Source organism: Cupressus sempervirens, chromosome 10 (genome assembly GCF_028749045.1).
Source record: "Cupressus sempervirens isolate cs-2001-9-10 chromosome 10, ASM2874904v1, whole genome shotgun sequence".
Classification (NCBI taxonomy): Eukaryota; Viridiplantae; Streptophyta; class Pinopsida; order Cupressales; family Cupressaceae; genus Cupressus; species Cupressus sempervirens.
This window is the reverse complement of record NC_143127.1, coordinates 272933704-272953117: the sequence shown is the minus strand read 5'-3', so window position 1 is coordinate 272953117 and position 19414 is coordinate 272933704. Positions and strand designations below refer to the sequence as shown.

At 32.4% G+C, this 19414-nt stretch overlaps 1 pseudogene; it reads right to left on the bottom strand.

Moving 5' to 3' along the window:
* The window catches only part of LOC149533705 (FAM10 family protein At4g22670-like), a 37786-nt pseudogene that overhangs the window by 1503 nt on the left and 16869 nt on the right, over nt 1–19414 (bottom strand).

Here is a 19414-nt window from a genome sequence, read left to right as displayed (position 1 = left end):
AAGAAATACTAACTCAGACTCAGAATGTACTATGACATACATATTTTAGTTTTCAATAGAAAATATTATAAATCCAAGCCTTACTTTCTATGGGGGGTCATTTTCTAGTTCAACAACTCCTTCATTGCCAAGTTCAATGTCTGATTCAACAATCTCATCATCACTAACATTTTCTTCTGGCACTCTTGATGCAGTGTTTGAAGTACCAAACTGTTCATCTAGATCTATATCATCATCACTTTCATCCTTGAAAGTACTTTTCTAGAGCACATTTTATAGAAATTAAATTAAAAAACTACAAATATTTTGGATTCTCATGAACATTGTAATTCATATCAGTATAAAACTCCATAGAAACTAATAAAATTGATTCATCACATGCTTACTTTGTTAGGATTCCTAACTAAAACTCCTTGGAATAACACTAGTGAGTTCTCAAGTGAGAATAAAGTTAAATATGGGAACCAAATTTTATTTAGAAAACCAACCAATACAACACAAAATGAACACAAAAGAAACCTTCAAAAGCACAAATACCAAAAAAGATGTTTGTGACTCAACTTTGGAGTACAAACATATGATATTAAGATATTTTATAAACTATAATTCTAATATAAACTTTCCTACTAAATCATAATATGCTATCCATGTAAAACTGATATACTTCTAGGCCCTAACCTTAGATACCAATATTATAATGTAAGCCCTACAACATTGATAAACATATGTTATTCTATTAGATTTTGAAAAAGCATAGGATAGGGTGGAGTGCACTTTCTTGATGATGGTTTAGAGGAATTTGGCTTTCATAAGAAAAGTTGTAGGATGGTTAGTATCTTGCTAAAAGGTGTTTCTACTCAAGTGGATGCTTATGAGGTCTTATTAGAGGCTTTCCCCTTGGAAATATCTATTCGATAGGCTAACCCCTAGCTCCTACTCTTTTTGTTACTATAGCTGATGTTGTACATCATCTCCTTAGGGATGATGTGAGATCTCCTAGAATCAAAAATATTATGCTACCAAAATATGAAGACCTCCTAAATATCTAGTTTTCCAACAATACAACCTTTCTTGTGCATCTAGATGAAGAGAATGTTGATAACTTATTTAATAAATTGGACCTCATTTGTCTTGCCTCTAGTGCTAGAATATCTAAGACATAATCTAATATGTTAGGTTGACGAGAAGGTCCCCCCAAGCTAGTGCAAAAAGTGTGATTTCTAATGGGTGGGCCTCGTAAATAGATGAGATGCTTTGAAATTTCTTTTGTAGTTAACCAAAACTAAAAGGATATGTGGCTATGGGTTAAGAATAATGTGGGGAAAAAAATTGGAAGGCTAGGATAGGAACTGTCTCTCTCTTATTCAAGTTCATCAAAAGATTTTATCATCCTATTGTATGTATTATGCATCTGTTTGGCTCTTTGGCAGTAGTCAAGTGAATGATATTTAGAAAAAAAATCAAAAGTTTCCTTTGGTTTGATGGAAAAGGAAATCTATGAAGTGGGATTAATTTTGCATGGATAAAAGATTGGGGTATCTAGGTCTTAAAGACATAAGAAAGCAAGTAATTTCTTTTTCTATTAAATGGATTATCAAAGTGCTTGATGGTAGTGAACCTTGTAAAGTGCTGATGAGAAAGAGCATTGCTCTTGTTATTTCTGTTAAATGGATTATCAAAGTGCTTGATGGTAGTGAACCTTGTAAAGTGTTGATGAGAAAAAGCATTGTGCTTGCTATTTCTAAGGATGCAAAACCCCATAAATTTAAAAATGTTAGTTTGTGGTAACTAATCAGGAAAGTTTTGTACATGCTTCATAAATTCTTTGGGGTTTAGGGTATCACCCCAAAAAAAAAATTAGGTTGTGGCTGACATATGGCCAACATGTTGTAACCCTAAAGTGGCATAAAATACTTGTATAAAAAGGCTTAAGGTTAGGTATTTTTTCATTAAGTTGTGATGTAAAATTGGTTCTTATGGCGGTATTGACCTATAAGGGATTACAGATTGTAATAAGATCAGACTTGCTATTTGGTGGACATAGCCCATGGATTAGGTGAACCACATTAAATCTTGGTGCCTTGTGTTCTTTTTTGTGTGATCTATTATTTTCTATTATTGGTCATATTTTCATGTAATTGTTATTTAATGTCTGTGGTTTAATCCTAACAAGTGGTATCAAAGCCAGGTTATTTTTTCAATTATCTTCTATAGGAAAGTTTCATGGTTGAGTGGGAGCAATGGCAAATGAGGGTAAGCTAAGGGTTGATAAGTTTAATGGGTAGAACTTCTAGTTATGAAAGATGTAAATGGAATACTCTCTATATCAAAAGGATTTAATTATGGAAGCCATTGGGAGGAAAAGCCAAGAATTATGGATCTATGTCAAATGATGAATGGGATCTTCTGGACAAAATGGCACTTGGAAGAATTTGATTATGCATGGCACCATCAGTGGCATTTTATATTATAAAAGAAAAGATGACAGAAGAATTGATGAAAACCCTAGCAATACTATATGAAAATCCCTCTACTTCAAACAAAGTATTTCTCATAAAGCATTTATTTAATATGAAAATGGTATAAGGTGGATCTATTATAGATCATTTAAATGAATTTAATACTATTATTAGTCAATTATCTTCTGTGCATATCAATTTTGAAGAAGAAATTAGGGTTCTCTTGATTTTGTGTTATTTGCCTGAAAGCTAGAATGGTTGTGTAATGGATGTGAGTAATTATGTTCCTGGGTCTAGTACTCTAAAATATGATGATGTGATCAGTGTTATTTTGAGTGAGGAAACTCATAGGAAAACCTCAGGTGGACCTACATCAGGAAGTGCTTTGAATGCACAAAGTAGGGGTAGAACAATTGATACAGAAAGTAATTTTGGAAATTGTGGGAAATCAAGAGCAAAGTCAAAGGGGAGGAGGTCTCAATCGAGAGGACTAAACAATTGTTGGTACTATGGGAAACTAGGGCACGAAATAAAGATTGTTGGAATTGAAAGAAAAATGAAATAGATAAATCAGATGGAGACAAGGAGGTAAATGTGGTAAGTAAAAAATTCGAAGAGGATGCTTTGCTTCTATCTTTAGAAAGTGTTGATGATTCATGGGTTTTAGATTCTGGTGCTTCATTTCATGCTACACCTCATCGATTATGTCCAAGGGGATTTTGGGTTTGTTTATTTGGGGATAATGAAACCTATCAAATTGTTGGAAAGGGAAAAATTAAGATTAAGTTGTAGAATGGGAATCATTGGCTACTACATGAGGTAAGACATGTTCCAAGGCTGAGTAGGAATTTAATTTCAGCATGGCAACTCGATGATGAGGGTTGTGTAGTTACTTTTAATGATAAAAATTGGAAGGCTTCAAAAGGTTCCCTTGTAGTAGCAAAAGGTGTGAAATTAGGCACCTTATATCTTTGTACAGGTCATATTGTTCCTTCTACTTTAATTTTTTCAGAGAAAAATGAATGTTTAGGAACAATTGTTGTAGTTGAGCAGGGAGAACAAATAGCTATTGTAGATTCTGATACAACACTATGGTAAAATAGACTTGGGCACATGAGTAAGAACAGTATGAAAGTACTTCATTCAAAGAAAGTTTTACCAGGTCTAAAATGTGTTAATATGGATTTTTATGAAAGTTGTGTGTATGGAAAACAAAAGAGAGTGAGTTTTGCAAAGACTAGGAAGGAAAATAGAAGGTAGAAATTAGAGCTTGTGCATACCGATGTATGGGGACTAGCTTAGGTATCTTCCCTTGGTGGCTCTCATTACTATGTTACATTTATTGATGATGTAACTAGAAAAGTATGGGTTTATTTCCTTAGACAGAAATTTGATGTATTTCAAACTTTTACGAAATGGAAACGCTTGGTTGAAAATGAGACTGGTAAAAAATTAAAATGTCTCTGATCTAATAATGGTGGTGAGTATTGTAGTCATGAATTTGAAGATTATTGCCCCACTAATGGTATTCATAGATAGAAAACTATTCTAAGGACTCCACAGGAAAATGGAGTGGCTAAATGCATGAACAGGACTATAATGGAACGTGCAAGGAGCATGAGGTTGCATGCTACATTTCCCTTACACATGTGGGTGAAGGCTATCAATACTATTGTATATTTGATTAATAGAGGTCCCTCTACTCCTTTGGGTTGTGGTATTCCAGAGGAGGCATGGACTAGTAAGAAGGTGTGTTATTATTTTCTCAAAACCTTTGGTTGCGAAGCATTTTTTCACATGGATTCTGAAAATAGAACCAAGCTAGAAGCTAAGTCAAAGTAATGCGTATTTTTTGGATATGACATTAATGTGTTTGGTTATAGGCTTTGGAATTTTGAAAATCATAAAATTGTAAGAAGCAGGGATGTCATATTTAATGCAAAAGTGTTGTACAAAGATTTGTTGCAACAATATGAGAAGAAAGAAGATGATTATGTAGTGTTGGATGATACTCCAAAAGCTGATGTTCTAGCTATCCCTCATGATGTACAACAACCGCAACAACAAATACCACACACACCAATGAATGTTAGATAGTCAACAAGGCAAACTAGACCTCCAAAAAGATTTTCTCCCTCTTTGTATTCTATTTTACTTACTAATGTTGGTGAACCTAAAAGTTATGATGAAGCTATGTAGGTGGATGCTAAGATTCAGTGGGAGTCTACAGTGAAAGATGAAATGGACTCTTTGCTAAAGAATAAGACATAGAATTTGTGCAAATTTCCTGTAGGTAAAAAGGCTTTATAGAATAAGTGGGTTTATAGGTTAAAAGAAGAGGATGGAGGTAAGAAAAAATTTAAGTCTAGGTTAGTTGTAAAAGGATTTGCATAGAAAAAGGGTATGATTTTGATGAGATATTTTCTCATGTTGTTAAAATGACTTCTATCCATACTGTTGTACGTCTTGTAGCTACTGAAGATTTGCATTTAGAGCAGCTAGATGTTAAAATAGCCTTCCTTCATGGTGATTTGGATGAAGAAATATATATGGCTCAACCATAGGGTTTTGAGGTCATAGGTAAGGAGAACTTAGTGTGCAAATTGAAGAAAAGTTTATATGGCTTGAAGCAAGCACCTCGATAATGGTATCTAAAATTTGACAATTTTATGCATGAGCATGGATATAATAGGTGTCACTCAGATTATTGTGTTTACTTTAAGAGGTTGGATGATGATAGCTACATTATTTTATGTTTATATGTTGATGTTATGCTTGTAGCTGGGTCTAACATGGATCACATTAAGGGGCTAAAAAGTCAATCAGCACATGAATTTTCTATGAAGGAATTGGGGGCAGCAAAACAAATCCTTGGTATGAAGATTTGTAGAGATAGGAAGAAAAAAATATTGATGTTATCTCAGGCTGATTATGTGGAGAAGGTGTTGCAATGTTTCTCTATGGAGAATGCTAAAGCTATTAGCACACTTTTACCTGGTCATTTGCAGTTGACTAAGGAGATGTGTCCTAAGACACAACAAGAGGAGGATAAGATGTCCAAGGTACCCTATGCTTTAGCTGTAGGAAGTTTGATGTATCCTATGGTATGTACCAATCTAGATATTGCACATGTAGTGGGAGTTGTTAGTAGGTATATGAGTCATCCAAGAATTGAGCATTGGAATGCAGTCAAATGGATTCTTAGATATTTGAGAGGTACATCCCATAAGTTTTTATACTTTGGGGGATCTACTACTAATTTACGAGGCTATGTTGACTTTGATTTGGCATGGGATATTGATACCAAGCAGAGTACTATAGGTTATGTCTTTACTATTGGTGGGGCAGCTATGAGCTGGGTTTTTAGGTTATAGAAGATTAATGCTCTATCCCCTATAGAGGCAAAGTATGTTGCTGCTATAGAGGTAGCCAAGGAGATGATATGGCTTTAGTTATTCTTCGAAGAATTGGGACATCCTCAAAAGGATAATTATTTGTTCATACATAGTCAGAGTGCCATTCATCTTATAAAGAATTTAGCTCTACATTCTAAGACCAAGCACATACAGTTGTGGTATCATTTCCTTCGGTCAGTTTTGGAGGATGGATAGTTAAAGGTAGAGAAGATACATACAAATGACAATCCAAAAGATATGTTCACAAAGGTAATAACAAGGGAGAAGTTGGACTCCTCTTGAGCATCGATTGGTCTTCTAGACCAAACATGAATAAAATAACAATAGAGTCCAAGGTGGTTTGATCTAGTGGGAGCCCCATGTGGTAATCATATTGCTACATGATTAGTCTCCAAGTGGGAGATAGTTGTTTAGTGTGGAGTCTAATCTATCCCCAAGTGGGAGATTGTTAGTTTGTGATGATTGATCAGGAAAGTACTGTACATACTTCATAAATTTCATCACTGAAGTTGTGGTCGGCATGTTGTAACCCTAAAGTGGCATAAAATACTTGTATAAAAGGGCTTAGGGTTAGGTATTTTTTCATTAAGTTGTGATGTGAAATTGGTTCTTGCAGTAGTATTGAGTTGTAAGGGATTACAGATTGTAATAAGGTTATAATCACTAGATTGTAATAAGATTAGACTTATTATTTGGTAGATGTAGCCCAAGGATTGGGTGAACCACATTAAATCTTGGTGCCTTGTGTTCTTTTCTATGTGATCTATTATTTTTTGTTATTGGTCATATTTGCATGTGATTGTTATTTTTTGTCCATGGTTTAATCCTAACAAAAAGGACTTGTCTTTCAGTGATATCCTTACCTATAGGTAGGTCATTACCCTATTGGATCCAAGGCCTTCAAATTTTATGAAAATCTTAAGAGCTTATCAAAGATAAGGTCATTAATTGCAATTTCTTCCAAGACAGGGATAAATTTTATGGGACAAGGATCAATAAAGTGAATCCTCAATTATAGGGAAAACAAATTTCCCTACTACAAGGTTGTTTTTCTAAGAAGTGGGTCAAGATTTCTATTTTCTACTTTAGGAATTGAACCAACTTATTAATTGGACCTCTCTAAGATTGTATTAGCAAATCCCTCATACTAATTGGATTTACACGATCACCAAAGAAGCCTACCTAGTTCTTAATATCCCAGTCACCTATGTATGGGGGATTGACATTTATAAATCTCCTCATTACAATTCTCTATTTTCTTAAGCATATTAGTCAACATAGGAATATTGAGGTAGATAATGTTTTTTTTGCATAAGCACTTGAAATATGTTTTGTCTGACACTTTGGAGCCTAAGAAGGCACATTTTAGATGTTTGTTGAAGGTTTAGTTATTATAAACATAATGCACATTTTGATCTATGCTCACTTTGCAGGAAGACAAATTCTATTAGGCATATTTTATTTCTTTGTTTACAAATTCTATTAGGCATATTTTCTTTTCTCTTTTATCTATTAAGGAAAAGTTGTACATGTTTTGCAATGGCTTTAATAGTTGGAACACTTATAATGACAATAGCTAGTTGGAAATCTTATTTGGTAATATTATAATCATGAAGAAGATTTACAAAATATTTTGGCTCTCTTTCTACTAAAATTTTGCAATGAATATGGAAGGCTAAAAATGATGAGTTTTTTAATGGGTAAGGAGAATGCTTACTGAGTCATAGAAAACACTCATGTACTTTAATGTTGCTTCATAGGTAACTATGACAATGGAAATCATGTTAAGTTCCTAAAGCTGCTTAGAGATGGGACTGTAAGGGTCACAAAAGCAAGAGATGAGATATGGCCATAGATGATGATACAACAAACAAATGAATCCAACCTTCCATAATCAAACAATGGAATGCCAGAACCAATCCAATGAAAAGGAAAAGGAAACAGAGGAAAAATCTAAGAAGGATATAAGAAGAAACATGGAAACAAGATCTTCTTCAATAGAAAAAGGTATTCTGACATGAGAAGTTGTCAATTGTTTCCCATCCTCATGGAAATTGGATTTGGGAAGATTAAAATGAAAGTATAAACTAAGCTTTGATGGATAGTTTCAGAAAATTAATGATATTTAATTTTGTTGATTGGCTATTACAGAAAGTTAGAGATGTTATTTATGTATCAATCATGATGTAATATGTACTAACATATTTTGGATTTTTTTGTGAGATATATCAGCTGATCTAGTCTCTTAACTTGATGAGCTTGATATCATTATGGACTTCATCTATATCTAGTACAAGAAAGTTTAAAAATTAACATTGTTGCTCAAATTTCTTCTTACAACTTAGCAAAAATATTGCCTTTAAATAGCATATAGAACTTGTGAGTAAAAGATTCTCAGACATTGAGAGATGAGTGGATTGCTTCAAAACCAAATTCATCATTCTCAACACATATATTACATATGTCATTCACTTTCAATAGAACTAAATTCAATCCCATAAGTACACTCCACTAGAGGCCATTTCTACAAACTTATAGAACATAGATACTACATTAACAGCTGACAGGGGAGATGTGCACAAAAAAAAGTATTAACTAGGAGCAAAGAAAATGATCCTCATTCCCTTGTGGAATGCACAATAATTTGTTTCTAGTGGAATGTTAAAATATAATGCAGTTCCAAATAGCTTCATACGTTTCATAACTATTGAGCCTATACATTACAGAAGAATATAACCCAAGTAAGTTGGATAATAGATAAACCAACTCAAGTGCAAAAAAATGAATTGATTGGAAAATTTTGGTTTTGAATTGGACTATTTTTTATTTTTTTATTCAATTGCATAAACTTTTCTTGAAATGGATTGACAAATCTTGGTCTAAATGCTATACAAATCTTGTAATAAAATAATATAGTAGTAGATAGGCACTTCCCATCTTTTTCATTCAGCCACATTATGCCTTTGTGTTTAATCACTCCATGGAACTTGACTGAGATACTACTCAACACCATAGTTAATAATTAAGAGCCATGTCCAAATGGATATGTGATGCTTCCTAGCTTTTTAAGTGAATGTAGCGAAATGGTTCAATGTTGGAAATAAGTGCTAGTACACTAAAAATTTCTCCTAGGAGTGACCCATGTCTAGTAATGCCTATGGGTAAATGATAGCTAGTGCAAGCTACAAATGATAAAAAAAATACCATTTAACCAAGGAAATCAAAAAACAAGAAGATAAAGGGTATACATGGAATCACAACTAATTGAAGAGATGCACCTTTCTTGCAAACCCCACTCGAACTAATTTCTCAACTGAAATCTAGAAAAAAAAGTCCCAATTTCAATTTTATTCATTAAGAATGGAAATGAAAGTGATACAAACAGAGATTTGAGATTGTATTTTAACTTTTAATTTTATCTTTTAAACCTTTTTTTTTCCATAAGTAAGAATTTTATCCTGAAGTGATAGAAACCACTTACCCATCTCTTATTATGTTTACACATGCTTTTCATTTTATTTTTTCTTGTTTAGTCGTGTTTTCTCTAGTATTTGTGCATGATCACAATGCCCTCTTTTTTTATAAACTCTTAGTTACTAATTCATATTATATGATATATTGATGTACATTGTCTGCAATAAAGATGCAGATGAATATGCTTTAACATAATGTATATCAAAGCATGTCCATTAAAAAATTAAAACCAAAAAAACACAACAAACCTACAAATGAAGAAATAATTATTTACAGGGAATCAAGGGCAGCTCGAATCTAAATTTGGCCCCAAAGAAGTTATTAAACATATTACCCCCCACTCATTAAAGATCAAACACTAAAAGCAGTTCATTTTGAATTTTTATTTCAAAATAAAATCCTATGGAGATTGGATTGATTACTACATCACCAAAGACATTGATCCTTCTTTCGTTTCCCATCCTAGTGTAGGTGATTGCACCATCCAGCCTTCCATGTTGCTCTCCCACCCCAGTGCTCTTCTCTTCCATCAATCAACTACTAGGAAAACCCTTGACTCTCCTGATAATAATTACAACTACCACGCACACATTAGGCCAAAACCTTTTTTAATTTTAACATTTTAAGCTCGTGTTGGTCAAAATTTTGACCAACATGGGCATGCATTTTTAAAAAAACATATTTTTCCTTCCATATTTTGACCAATCTAAAACATTTTAACAAATGGTCTAAAATTTTGGTCTAAAAATGCGATCAAATGTACTAGTGAGATAAAGGTCATTTGTACAAATCTGCTCAGTTTTTCATGTTCTGTAGTGGGTTGAAAGGAATTAACCCTAACTAAGCTTATGGGCTCATAGGTTATGATTTGTAGCTATTTCATTCCTATGTTATTGCATAAGCATCAGAAGATATAAGGGTTTCATCTATTGTTAATAGGTTCAAATTTTATGTTTATTTGTACTTGTACCATATATTAGAACCTCAAGGTTTACCCACCTAGGTTTTGTAGTGCCTAAAGTGGAGAAGGAGTTGTGCCTTATAGTTGGCCCAAGATTTGCAGTCAAGTACATCCATCATAGGAATTTACTAGCCTTAGATGTATTGGTCTAGTTTCTTGGTCATTTTTAAATTTGTTAAATTAGGAGCCAAAAAAATGATGATTCTACTCAGGAGAGATGATGACAAATAAGCCTTGTTTAAAGGACAAGAATCTCTGGTGTGAATTGAAGATTTTAGTCTTATTTTGCAGTATGGTTTAAGGAGTTGGAAATCTCTTATATATTGTGCATATTTAGTTTTGTATGCAAGGTTCCATGTTCCCTAGTTACACATTATTCATGGATAGTAGTATGTTATAAGATTGAATGTAAATTGTGTTTTGTAACTATTAGAAGTTAATCTTCAATCAATTCAATTTTACATGTGCTATTGAGAGAGTGTTAGAGTCAAAATTGTTCAAAAGTGTTTTCTTTCTTCGAAGTGTTTGATGATTTACAAGTCTTATAAGTTGAAAGTTCAATTTAGATTTTTCATGTTATAAATCATGTTGTAAATCTTTCTCATAATTGTGAGTGGTGACTCTCTAAAATATCTCTATACTAGTGCAAATTGGTTCTATATAAATTCTTTCAAGAGATTTCAACTAAATTTTGCAGATCTAAAAGTTTTGTAAGAAGGTGTAACCAATAAGAGAGAATATACAAGTTCTTGACTAATAAGTTTTGATGTGTTGTATGTGATCTACTGTCATAATAATTTTGAATGTTAAAGGTGAATCACAACAATGATTTCATTTTGTTTTCCTCAAGGAGATGACAGCTCTACAAGGATTTGATCAGTGGTGTGAAGAATTAAAGTTTTCACCTGTGCCAAATTAGTAGATTAAGTTTGTAGACATCAACACTCAAGGTATTGTTCCACTTTCGTGATATTTTCTTTACATGAAAGTAAGTTTCACAAAATAATCTCCATCAAGTGGTATTTTCAGCACTAAGTAGGAGAAGGATTTGATACATTTCAACATACTTTGTGAAGGGTAGATTCAAAAAATGTTTTTTTTTATTTTGAAGTATTTTCGGAGTATCAATTGATAGAGAAGTTTTTAGATCTGCTAGAAGTAATAAATTCTAAAATTTCTATGTTGAATGAGTTTTAATTTTGTAAGAAATGGAAAATTTCTTTTCACCTAGTATGTTGTCCATGGATGAGAATTGTAGATCGATTTCTGCCAAGAGATACATGCCATTAGTTTTTTATAGCATTCATGGTTTCTCAAACCCTATGCCATATAATCTTAGAAAGTATTTGTCTAAATTCAATGGGAAACATGAAATTTCAGCATGTCATCATGTTCATATGTTCATTGATTTGATTGGTGATTTTGAAATTGCTCATGAAGATGTGCATATGAAGTTATTTGTTCAAACTTTGGAAGTTGATGCTAGAGATTGGTTTTCCTTTCTACCAGCATGTTCTATTTCATCTTGGGATGAATTACATTTAGCCTTCATCAAGTAGTTTAGGGAAAGAGTAAGCATCTATGATTCTTTTGAGAAGTTATTGAAGATCCAAATCAAGAATGATGAAGTAGTTCTTGAATTCAATATTAGATTTACAAAAGTTGTAATGAGATTCTTGAAAATGGTAAGCCAAATGATCAAATGTGTTTAGTGGTTTATCTTGAAGCATTTGATAAAAAGATGAGTTATCTATTAACAAATAAAGAACCTAATACTTTTCATCAAGCATTCATGACAATAATAGAGATTTAAAATAACAAATATGGATTAACTAGGAGTCATTTCTCTAGAAGTATTTTCCAAAAAGATGAGGTTCAAAGGAGAAATCAATGTCATGTAGCGTGTTCAAATTTAGATCAGCAAGTAGGTACCCATGCTATGGTAGATAATTTTGTAGAAAAATTATAATTAAAGACATGTCCAGATGAAGTTTCTTGGTTTCAAAGGAGAGATGATTTTGTTCTTGATGAACAAAGGGCACATGTTTGTAGTATTTCAGCAGTGGATGATAAGGTGGATTCACTTGATTAGTTATATATGCAAGAAATTATTTTAGTTATTCCTTCTCTTATTGATAGATTGAATTATGTTGAGAATGTTATAAACTTTGAAGGTGAAAGATGTTCATCTCAGTATGAGGCTGAAGAAGCTGAATGTCATGCTTCAAGTGATGAAGGTAAAGTTGCCAATCTGATATATTATGAAGAAGCATCATGTGAAGACAATGATGAGAATGTTTATTATAGTCAAGAGGAGGATAGTGATAGAACATGTCCATATTCATATGAATCTGATGCAAATTGGGAAGAAGAAAGCAATGATGGAAGTGAGTACTCTTATGCTAGTAAAGGTATGAGTTCTTTTTCTAAATCTAAAAGTGAAGTTCCATTTTAGAATTATGCAAATCAACTTGAGGTTGAAATTGTGAAGAAGATTCATCTACACCATATGAGGATAAGAAGATCATTTATAAGGAGAAACTACCTAATTGTGTAGATAAATGTTGTAAGGTTGCATGTAGTAGTAATCAACAATATGCAAATGATTCTAAGATTAATGCATCAACACCTGTAGGTAAGATGCAAGATGATTGGTTTGCAAGACATTTGAATAATCTTGATTAAGTAATGTTGACTTTTATTATGCATGCTTCATTGATGGAGTGGATTGTGTGTCTTCGTGTGATGATTTTGATTTCTCTTCTTCACATGCTAAAAGTGTTCATGATAGTGATGTTAGAAATAATTTCAAAGTCTTCACAAATCCATTATATGATGAATAATTTGATGTTGATTAGCACATCACTTGTCATAATATTTACAATGGAGCTTTGCATGGAGTAATCAACCCACTTTTTAAAGAGTATATGGAATTTTTAGATTTAGTTAAGGATGAGTTTGATTGTGATACATTGTCTTACTATTATAAGAGATCTGATGGTTCTTCTTTCAGATGTGACATTGAAAGTAATAATGAGATTGCATCTCATGATGTTGATAAAAAGGTGTTTGATGAAGTTTTTATTGAAGATTAACATGCACCTTGTAATGAGTTCTATGGTTAATACTCTTATGTGATTACTAACCCATTTTCTAATTTCAAAGAACCATTGGAGGACTCTGGATTAGTTTTAGATTCTTACACTGATGAAATTTGTGATTATAAGTCTAATTTCTCATTTGAATACCATCTTATTGTGCATAAGGATACACAATTTCAAGGTATGTGTGATCTTTTTCCTCATGTTGAATATGAAGCTTTCATATTCAACACTAATAGCATGCATGATTCATTAAATGAAGGGGAGTTTCAATTTGAGTTTAATATTTTTGATCATGCTGTTTAGAACTATCCTAATGAGTAAGTTGTAGAGAGTGATCATAGTTTTTATATGTGTTATGAAAGTAAAGGTATAGATTCCATTTTTCCAAATGACTTCATTCATAATGATAAACTAATTGGTGAAACTAATAGAAATGATGTTTCTAGCTTACCTCATGAAATTTTTGTTGGTGTTTTTCAACTACCAAACAAAAAAAGCTCAATACCAAGATAATAATACACACAAATATAGGGACTAGATACTTCCCATTAACAATTATGTATGAATATTATTTGGATCCAACTTCAACAAAAACAAGACTAGTTTTCTACTCTCTAGGCTCTATAGAACCAAAGTGGGTGTGCCTAGGGGATGATTCAAATGAATGTTGTTGTATGAGAATCCTATTAGTTTCATTTTGATTCTCATCTTCTATCTCTAACATATACATATTTTATCCATTCCTTGACATTTTCAAATGATATACATCCCTTATTAGAAGATCTAGTCACAATACTCCTCAGGTTTACAAATATTTATGAAAATAGTAGCTATCTAAGATTTAGAAATAAAAAGTAAAAAAGTAATAATCCTCTTTGAAACTCTTCAAATGGTAAAATAAAATAGATTTTGATTTTAGAATTGGTGCTTATTCATGATCTCTCTATCTACAGACTGGATTAAATGGATTAGTGCTTTATCCATTAGGATTCAGAGTCTACATCAATTTATGGATCTAATTTATTGCATTACAACCAATACTATCAACAATTCTTACTAGAATTCATCCTTATAGACATCCTTCCTACTATCTTAGCAATCCTATCAAATTCACTATAGCATTTACTTAATTCATTGAATCAATAGCAATAATGATTTGACATACAATCTAACAGCCCATTTGGTGGCGAGAATAGGCATGTAATATTGGGAATAGGAATGGCTATTCCAATAACATGTATTTTTTGGAATGGGTATAAGCTCATTTTAGAGGCAAAATGGGAATATGTATTCCTATTCCCTATTCCAAGTGATGAAACAAATAGAAAATGGAAAACGTATTCCAACTTTTCTATTCCTATTCCAGCAACCAAATGGGCCCTAAGTGAATTGCATTCAATTGGACAAGCTTTACTCACACAACATCAAAATGACCACATTATAATAATGGAGACAAAATTCAACAAGAACAGATATGAGGATAGTTCAACTTTGTATTAATCTTCTTTGAAAATTGTATACAATTGTAATAAAACTTAGAATGACTCTAGAAAAAACATTTGACCCCTGTAACATCAATATATTCCCAAGTATTTGCAGAAAAATACATCATAAGTTTTGCACTAATAAACTACACCGAGCCATATTTAGTATAGACCAAAATTAACAATGAAATCAAACCCTCCTCTAGCCTTGGAATCCCACTTAAATATAGTGAGATGCAACAAGCTTCAAGCATAGAGAACTAACAGATGTCCTTTTGACAAAAGATATTTATATTTTGCAAACAGTCACAAAAGGACAAAAACTTTGTGTAACAAATTTTTTTTTACATCAAAATATTCTTTTTAGGTGGGCTACTTTTCTATTATACATCAAAATTGTTAAATCAATGATTTGTTCCCATGTTATTTTGATTCTTCAAAGTACATGACTATTAGGTTTGTGAGTGATGTGTCCTATTCAGTAACCTACAAGCTCACCTCAACTTAGGGGTTCTTGTTGTCTTCATCATTGACTATTAAAGTAACAGTTACCTCTACATCTTCCTCTACCCCATCATTTTGTACCATCTATTTTATAGACATAAATTTCTCTTTCCACTCATTGAAAAATAGTGTCATCAAGCCAATCAAAGTTTAGGATTTCCCTCTGCACTTTTATTACAAAATTTTTGTCTACTTCTATTTCAACGAGGTCCTTCTTGATAACATTGTAAAATAATTTCATCTTGACCAGCTCTTCATTGGTCATTGGCCACAATAGATGCCCCTTTTCATTTACAACATTATTCATTCTTTGGCACAACATTTCATTTAGTTCTTTTTTCCACTCTTCCTTTTCTTTTCTTTTATCAACCTTTTTAAGAGCACGAGGAAAAAGATTAAACTTTTCAGCTATGTACTTGGAGAGGCAAATTGTTATTCTTTTTTGAATAGAAATCTATTTATTATCAAAATGCTCCAACCTATTAAGTAGATCAAAAATCTTTCATATTTGGTGACATGGTAACTTGATGATAGATATGCACATAATAGTAATGTCATTATTTCTTTCAATCCACTTCTATATAATGGGTCTCAATTTATCTTCATCTCCTTTTATTTCATCCCATATAGCTACAATTCTTGCCAACTGATCATAAAATGTTGGCCACTCAATTCTATCTGCTAAGTACATAACAGCTTGCCTAAGTTTTACTTCATATTGATTATTTAATTCTATATGTATTTCCCATAATTTGTCTCTTTCCTCTTCAAATTCCTCTACAATATAGAACTTAGACCTCTGTGGGGTGTCTAGTATTTCAACAGTAGGATTTGACTTAAATGGCTCAACTGGTGGTTAAGGATACATAATTCTTGGTTTGTTCGATTCTCCCATATTTCTCTTCCCAAGCTACTTATCCATTTGAGATATTTGATTTTCCAATAATTGTATTTGGTTTCCCTTTTCCACATAAGCCTTCAATACTTCTTAAAATTTGGGATTGAGTTCTAAGAACTTATATTATTCTTTTTCAAACACTATATCCCCAAACTCTAGTATTTCTTTAGCCATTCTAGTGATTTGTTCACCACTCACTTCATTAGCCCTATATATTGTAAGAGTACCAGTATGTTTTGCACTAAAAATTTCTTGTATTCTAGTCTTGTCTTTTTTTTTAATTGACCAAATTACCAGAGCTTGATGATCATTATTGAATTTGATTCCCTTATGTGCTTGTGATATTTCTTCATCTGTCTGATCATATTGCACATTTTTTCTCCTTTCTAATTGTATAAAAAATCATAGCATTAGCTATGTCTCACTCAAGAAAAATTAGAACTCCTGACTCCCTAACTAATTTCCAACCTGCCTTAGGTGTCAACTATAAAAAATCACTAAAAAATTTAGATTTTACCTCTTCCTCAATATTAGAATCTGGTTTACCGAGTTGTTCAGCCTTTATTTTCTTACATATTTTTTTAAAATTTCCTATATTCCTTCTACACAAAAATTGTGCAAAAGCCCTAGATTTAACAAAACTCTCATCATTTATAAATTTTTGTGAGGCTTGTGTTGGGATTATGTTATATTTTTCATTAGTGACAACACTTATTCAACTTTGAATGATTACCGAGCTCATCACTTAGTCTACAACCTATACCGAACATTCAGTGGTTACCAAGTAAGTTTATCAGTTAAGCAGTTCATACTGAGCATTCCAGATGCTACTTGTAATACCCCCAAATTGGCTCATTGCCATGATCACCAATTCTGGTCTATTTTGACCAATTCTAAAACCTATTCTAATAGGAAATTCTCATTCTGCTACTCGCTACTTGACTTAATTATCGGATGCAGAAAACCCTAATTTGCATTTCATCATACTCATTATTTAATCCCTATAGCATGCACTCATATTAGCCACATTAAACCTATTTGATTTCAATTTAATTTAATCTAAAGTATTCATACTTTATTAAATTAAATTATCTCCTAAGGCTAATGTACTACGGGATTAAATTTATTTAATTTAATAAATACACCTATCTCAATTAATTAAAAGGAATTATTTAATTAAATGTGGAAGGTATTTCTAATTAATTAAATCAAATTATTTAATTAAATAGAAAATATATTTATGAGAGCATATCTCATTTTATTAAATTAAATATCTCTCCTAATTTTCTCTTCAGTTCAAAAATAGAAATTACTAGTTCACTACTGATCAAATTAGAAGTGACTGAAATCACTTACTCTGACACTAAAGTTTATCTGAGCTAACTGACTCTTACACTCAGATCTGAGCTAGTTAACTCCCTCTAATTTTGGAATCTTCCACCTTAACTAAACCTCATTTTCAATCTTGACCGTTGATTGAAATCGATCTCAATCATTGGAGTATTTTAGGAAAGTCTATTTAAGAGACCCTCATTTCTTCATTTTGGGGGATGAATTGAATTGTTATTGAAGTGCTATTGAAATTCATACTCACATTTGTTCACATTTTCTCACATTTTGCATACACTTCCATCCTTAGTTTAATTTCATTTAGCTTAACTATGCATATGTTAATCTAGTTTGCTTTATTTTGTTGTTGGATTACATTGCATATGTCATTTAAAATAACTTGCACATTCATCTAGACTAGCTGCATTCATCAAATCCTTCATTCTTAGAGGGTCCAGTTTCCTACACCTCGATTCTAAGGATATTAATAGGCAAAATCCTTCTAGATAGAAGGCAACAGGTCATCTTGCAAGATTTCTCTCATATGAACAATCTCATGTTCATTCTAGGATGAATCCACACATAATGACCATGTTGAAGTGTGTGTGTTAGTATAGGCCACAATTCACACATACATTTCTGGCGCCCACCATGGGGTTGAGAAAATCAATTTCTCAGGCCTTTTCTGCACTTTTTAATTAGTTTTTAAGCTCTTTATCCATATAGTTCTATACAAATTCAAGAATCTTTGCGTGAGATAATCCATTTTTGCATGAGGATTCTGAATTCTTGCACGAAGATTCTTTTTGGTTCATGCAAGAAAGTGCCTGAGCGCGTGAGTCTTCGTGCGGCACCTTATTTCTTCATGTGGGCTATAAAAGATTTTTGCATGACCCTGCTCAAGATTTCACGCGAGATAGTGAAAGATTTCGTGCGGGTTTGTGCAAGATTTTATGCGAGTTAGTGAAAGACTTTGCACAGATCTATGCATGATTTCGCATGAAATAGACTATTTCTTCACATGGATTTGTGCATGATTTCACACAATATGAGTATAAAACAAAATTTGACTTTTGATTTTTTCATAGGTTTTAACATTTTCTAAGCTATTTTATTGGTATAAAAAAGAACAAAAAAAGTTAAATTTTATTTTCCCATAGTTAAGCTTCTATTTCACTGACGCTTTTTCTCTTAAGCATTTTTCTTTATTTCTATTTTTTTGATTTTTTGTAGCCTAATAGTTGTCTACAGGATGTTTGATGAAGACTCCTTATACAAACCACTCAAACATGGACTAATTGTTTACTTGCAAGATGATTGTTGAAGACACATTTGTCGAAGAATCTATTAAAACCCACTAAACAATGTGTCTTCTTTCTTGCTTTCAAAACATAGACTAATTAGGGGCTTCTGAACTTCCTAGGGTGCAAGATAGAAGAATAGGGGATTATGCTCTTCACCAGTTGGAGGTCATGACCAAGGGTGAATCAAAAACCTAAACACTTATGAAAGACAACATTCTGAAGAAGGCAAGTAGCTTAGTGGTTCTCTAGTATGAGTCCTTTTCTATGAAGAGATGATGATTTCCTTTTAGAGAATTAGGATCTTGAGAAAGATCAAGGCTAGATTGATTAAGCTAAGTCAGTAAATCAACTTGTTTTGTGTGTTTGGGTGAGAAAGTAAGGTAGAGGAGTATGCTCTTTCCCCTTGAGGGAAATCAGAAACTTTGACCCTTGCAATCAAACCACTAGTTCGAGTCAATCCTTTTGAGGGCCTGTCGGAGTG